Raw genomic sequence first — 5,928 nt, 5'->3', positions numbered from 1 at the left:
TTTGAAAGGATATGTAGCATTTATTTCTGGGAGTAAATATTAATGTCTAATCAGTGTCAGAAAAATGAACAGCAAAAAAGTTCTGTATTTGTGGTTGTTTTTTTATGTCCAGAGTTGGCACAAAAGATTCCATTACAGAATTATTTATTTGAAATACTTACAGGCTGCCATTTCATTGCACTTAGCTCCTGGAAAACTTACATGAGTTGAATAGTAATAATAGAATAAGAGTAATAACAGCCAATGAAGTTTATACATTTATTATTTCACTTGCAAGACTGTCAAATTCCAAAGCAACAATTTCTTCTAATTTCTTCTATTATTTAGAAGAAAAATAATATAGAAGACTGTCCAATAGACTGATCCCATTGTCCCATTACTAAAGGATTTCAACCCTTTAAGGGAAAGGAAAAAGGGTGAGAGCAGCATGAATCTCTGGAATGAATCTCAAGGGCAGTAGCCATTGCTGAGAAGGGATACTTCCTGGGTCTCACATGTCCCACATTGTTGGGAGCATTCACAACTTCTGGAGGCAAGTTGTTCCAGATTCATGGTTCTAACTGTCCGGAAATTTCTCCTGCCTTCCCAGTGAGGAACCTGACTGCTCAAACGCCGATGAAATATCCGCCTGGGCCAAGACGGAACTGGGGACAGCCCGCTGTCTTCGCACACGTGGTGACCAGCGGCCCTTCCCGCCCAGCCTGAAGGCCAAAGCGGTCAACCAGACAGCCGTCGAATGCAACTGAGCGGGCCAAGGAATGTGGTAAAATGCGATTTCTTGGATTCATCCCATGGACTGAAAATGTCTGAAAACCCTGGGACTAAAGGATTCTGGGCCGTTATTTACAGCAGGGTCTCCAACCATGGCAACTTGGAAGACTTGTGGACTTCAACTCAAGAATTCAACTCCAAGAATTCCTCAGCCAGCTTTGCTTTGCTGGCTGAGGGATTCTGGGAGTTGAAGTCCACAAGTCTTCAAGTTGCCAAGGTTGGAGACCCCTGATTTACAGGACAGCAGAATTAGCATGTTTATTAATTCTTCCTTATTTCCTCTCCACCCTGGGCAGATATATGGCATATTTTATGCCACATCTTTCCTGGAACTCTATCGGAATCCTAGCAATGCGACTACAACTCTCCACAATATGACTGTGATTGTTAACCGGGATGAGCAGTACTTATTCCTGGTAAGGATGGACTTTCCATTAATTCCATTAATTCTTTTTGGGAATTTCTGCAGAAACTTAACTGAAATACAGATGAGAGAGGAGATTTGGAAGTTGTTCCTGTAGTATCCTTTAAACAGATGTCTGGGTGGGGGTCATACGCGGTGCTAAGCTGTAGTTTAACCACAATTTGTCCAATGTGCTCTCTTAGCTTAGAGTGAGCTTTTTTCTCCTTATCACGGTGGAATTCAACTTCTTTGATTGAGTAGTTGGTGGAACGTAAGTTATGAAAGAATGGAAACCACGGGTTTGCCAAGAAGCTAAACCAGATCTAATAGTCCATGTCAGTTAGATTCAGGCGATGTTTCGCAGTAGTAGGTTCCACTTACCTTCACTACTGGTTTGGAACTGTGAGTGCCCGCATGCGCGCACAGAACCTTCTTCGCATGCACAGGATGTTTGTGATGACGTTCTGGCGGGTGGACGGAGCCTCCGCGCTACTACCGGTTCCCCGAACCGCGAACCGTAGAAAACCCGCCACTGATGCTTCGTGATCTGGAAAATCCACATTGTACTTTTCAGGAATGAATTGCTCTACTTGTTATCTCGTTTCCTCTAGGTGCGAGTTATTTCTCCGCATCAAGGACCACCCTCAGATTACATTGTTGTGAAGATGATTCCTGACAATCGCCTTCCCCCTCGACACCTTCACGCTGTCCACCTATCCAAAACATTTGCCATCATTAAATGGGAGTCGCCTTACGATTCCCCAGATCAAGATATGGTAAGTGGGTTGCGTCAGTCCAAGCTTGGCCCGATGTTGACTCCATGTATGGTTGGAGCCCAGCGATGGTATTCAGCTGGTTCGGACCGTTTTGAGTGAACCGGTAGTGCCGACCTGTGGGTGGGGCTGCCCACCTGCCCTGGCACTATGCCGTCCTATTTAGCCATGTTTTCTAAGCTGCGTACAAGCCATGCACAAGAGCAAAGCTGGAAGGCAAACAAAGCGAGTGTGTGCACCCACGCTCACATTTTTGGTGCGCAGTGAACCGGTGATAAAATTATGTGAAACCCACCTCTGTCGGGGTCTCATGACTATGGTTGGTAGAGCACTTATATACCTTTCGTCTTCTGGAAAGGTCAGAAAATCTGTCCAGCCTTGTTAGCGCCAATGGGAAGACTTTGGAGCATTGTTAGCCTTGATAGATTAAACGGAATTATTGTATTGAGGTCATCACCAATCTGGGGAAGATACATTCACCGTTGCTTGGATTGACCTGCATCTCACTGAGGGACCTTGTGATCTGTGGTCCTCACAAGGTAGAACACTAGACCAAGCTTGGTGAACTGATCCATAAACATGGAACCCTAGAACCCATACACATGGAACCTCAGTGCCAGAGGGGGTGGGTTCAACACAGGATGCTAGCTTTCGATTCCAAGGTTAATTATTTAATTAATCCAAGGTCAATACTGTCCTAGGTGGGATTTAGCCTTTTTCGGCCAAATTCTCAATGGATCTCTTTTTCCCCTAAAGCACTGTCTTTCAACCTCGTCAATTTTAAGATGCATGGACTTCAACACCCAGAATTCCCCAGCCAGCCATGGCTGGTTGGGGAATTCTGGGAGTAGAAGTCCATGACCTCTTCAAGTTGTCAAAGTTGAAAGACATTGTCCTAAAAAGATGCTCCAACTGGGATACAATACTTCGTGCTGGAGGTTGAAGGACGTTGTATCTCCCATGTCCGAGTTTCCACCTTCGCTTCTCCCCAGTTGTATGCAGTAGCTGTGAAAGACTTAATAAGAAAGACGGATCGAAACTACAAGGTGAAAACCCGAAACAGCACGGTGGAATATACCATCAAAAACTGGACCCGGAAGATACCACATCGTTATACAGCTAGGAAACATGAGCAAAGAAGCTAGTTTGAAAATCAACACAGGTAAAGAGTATTTTGGTATAAGGGCCAAACATCATCCAGAGCGTGAGTCCCATTGAATTCAATGGATCTTTTATGTTCCCTGCCTTTACTAAGAAGTTGCTAGTATATTTACCTGTCATATCCACCTGTCTCTCCAATGTTTGTTACAGTATCCTTGGCTGCGCCGGATGCTTTAAAGATTATACCAGAAAATGACCACATCTTGTTATTTTGGAAGAGCTTAGCCTTGAAAGAAAACCAATTTAATGAAACCCGGGTAGGTTGCCAGTTGTGTTACAATGACGCTCTTTCCCATCTCCGCCGCATTTTCTTTGACCTCTTCAATGGATCCCTAGGGTTGCATGCAAACTGGTTGTGTTCACGCAACGCGCTGAGCCACGGTTGCCGGAATCGTGGTTTATTGGTTTACTGTATTTTTCGGAGTATAAGACGCACCGGAGTATAAGACCTTAGTTTTTGGGGAAGAAAATAAGAAAAAAGCTGATTGGCAGGTGGATCAGCCTCCCGAAATACCCCCAATCAGCTGTTCCCAGAGGTGAATTTTAGCAACAGTTTCCTTGGTTGTGAGCTCTGTGCCTTGCTTTTTTTGGCTTTTTTCTGCTCTGCTTGGGAGCTTCTTTCTGAAGCTCTGTTTAGAGGCTTTTTTTTCTGAAGCTCTGTTTGGGGCTTCTTTTCTGAAGCTCTGTTTGGGGGCTTCTTTTCTGAAGCTCTGTTTGGGGGCTTCTTTTCTGAAGCTCTGTTTAGAGGCTTTTTTTTCTGAAGCTCTGTTTGGGGCTTCTTTTCTGAAGCTCTGTTTGGGGGCTTCTTTTCTGAAGCTCTGTTTGGGGACTTCTTTTCTGAAGCTCTGTTCGGGGGCTTCTTTTCTGAAGCTCTGTTCGGGGGCTTCTTTTCTGAAGCTCTGTTTGGGAGCTTTTTTTCTGAACCTCTGTTTGGGGGCTTTTTTTCTAAGCTCCGTGAAACTCCGTTTGGAGCTTTTTTTCTAAAGCTCCGTTTCTGATGCTTTTTTCAGCCTCTGAAACCTCCGTTTGAGAAGTCCAGATTTTCACCCTCTTTTTTGGGGGAAAAGGGTGCGTCTTATACTCCGAAAAATACGGTATTTACATTGCACAGGACCATATACAAAGCATGATTTGCAGATCGCGCTGTCAAGAGTTAAGTAACAGAATAAGTCCAAACAAAATGGTTTTGCTTGTGCAATACATGATTATTATTAGTTTAAATGTGTTGGCCACCCAACTCCAATGAACTCCAGATAAACCCTCCATAAAAACAGCTAAAAAAAACTGGGCTGAGTAAATCTATTTGAGCTTTACTCAGCCCAGACTAAAACAATCTAAGGAATAACAACATCAACGGAACAAAACAAAACAAAACAAAACGGGGGCCTTCGAACAAATAATTATAAACTCCAATCCCAGGTTTTCTGCAGCCCTAGGAGAAGGGGTGCTGTCGCCTAATGCTGTCGACCAATGGTTTTCAACTTGGCAACGTTAAGCATTAGTCTTCATCCATTTGTATTATATATAAAGTCAACTTATTGCCCCCAACAATCTGGGTCCTCATTTTACCTACCTTATAAAGGATGGAAGGCTGAGTCAACCTTGGGCCTGGTGGGACTTGAACCTGCAGTAATTGCAAGCAGCTGCTGTTAATAACAGACTGTCTTAGCAGTCTGAGCCACCAGAGGCCTGTAGAGCAGGGGCGTCAAACTCAAGGCCCAGGGGCCGGATCCGGCCCACGGGGTGCTTAGATCCGGTTCGTGGGGCCGCCCTCAAAACAGTGATGTGCTGGCCTCTGGTGCCTCTGCCAGCGAAAACAGAGCTGGGAGGGCCATGCACGACCCTCCCGAGCTCCGTTTTCACTGGCAGTGGGTTGTAGGAGACCATTGCAGCAAAAAATGGAGCTTGGGAGCCCGTTTTTGCTGGCAGAGCGCTTGGGCCACCACAGGCGCCCCCCCGATACGTGTGATGTCGAGCTGGCCATGCCCATCCTAGCCATGCCCCTTCCCCACCACCCAGCCCAACCCTGGTACAGACCTCAGCAAAATCGAGTTTGACACCCCTGCTGCAGAGTAAGGGAAAATGGAATGAAATACCACCAATGTGAAAGCAAATAGTGCACCTCAATGTTCTGTCTCCTTCCCCACTTTGGAGTAATGAGCTGGCCTTCAGCCAGTGGATTCACAGCTCTTATCGGTCCTGGCAGAGAAATCGCAGCTGCCTGCCAAAGTTCAAACAAATGACTCACGTAGCAAGACTTTCAGCTCTTTTTGAAACAGATCAGCTAAACTTTGCTTCCCGTGGAGTGAGAGCAGTCCCAAAGTTCCTTATATATCCTGTGGGGTGGGGCTCCTGCCCCACCCTTCCCTTTGATGACGCCGCCTCTCTAATCTTCTGAAGCGCGGGTCAATCCAAGCTTGATTATTATTATTATCAGCTGGGTCTGAAGGCGTAGCCTGGGGAAGGGAGGAATCAGGGGATGACGGCCTCATTATGTCCTCCGACTCGTCTGGTTCTGGCTGCTGGAGCCGAGCAAAGGCATCGGTGCTCGAGGTAAGCCTTACGGCCTTCCCCTCACTTTCGGAGTCATTGTCAGGCATGGGGCCAGGTTCGGGGGCTGGAGTCACAACACTCAAATGGATGTCAAACTTCATAACCATCATCTACAAGGCATTAGGAGTTCTGGAAAATAAAGTTTTCCCTGCCTTTTCTGTTCCTCCTCTGACAATTCTAAATACTTTCGTTCACCTTGAAGGTCTTCACCTTGAAGGTGTTCACCGTTCACCTGGAAGGTGTTCTTTCCACCTTCAGGGCTATGAG

At 45.9% G+C, this 5,928-nt stretch overlaps 1 pseudogene; it reads left to right on the top strand.

The window, feature by feature from the left end:
- The first annotated feature begins 589 nt into the window (after window positions 1-589).
- The window catches only part of LOC131187320 (sortilin-related receptor-like), a 7,781-nt pseudogene continuing 2,442 nt past the window's right edge, over window positions 590-5,928 (top strand).

This window comes from Ahaetulla prasina, unplaced genomic scaffold (genome assembly GCF_028640845.1).
Source record: "Ahaetulla prasina isolate Xishuangbanna unplaced genomic scaffold, ASM2864084v1 Contig286, whole genome shotgun sequence".
Lineage (NCBI taxonomy): Eukaryota > Metazoa > Chordata > Lepidosauria > Squamata > Colubridae > Ahaetulla > Ahaetulla prasina.
The sequence above is the reverse complement of the archived record's forward strand: the minus strand, read 5'-3'. Positions and strand labels throughout refer to the sequence as shown.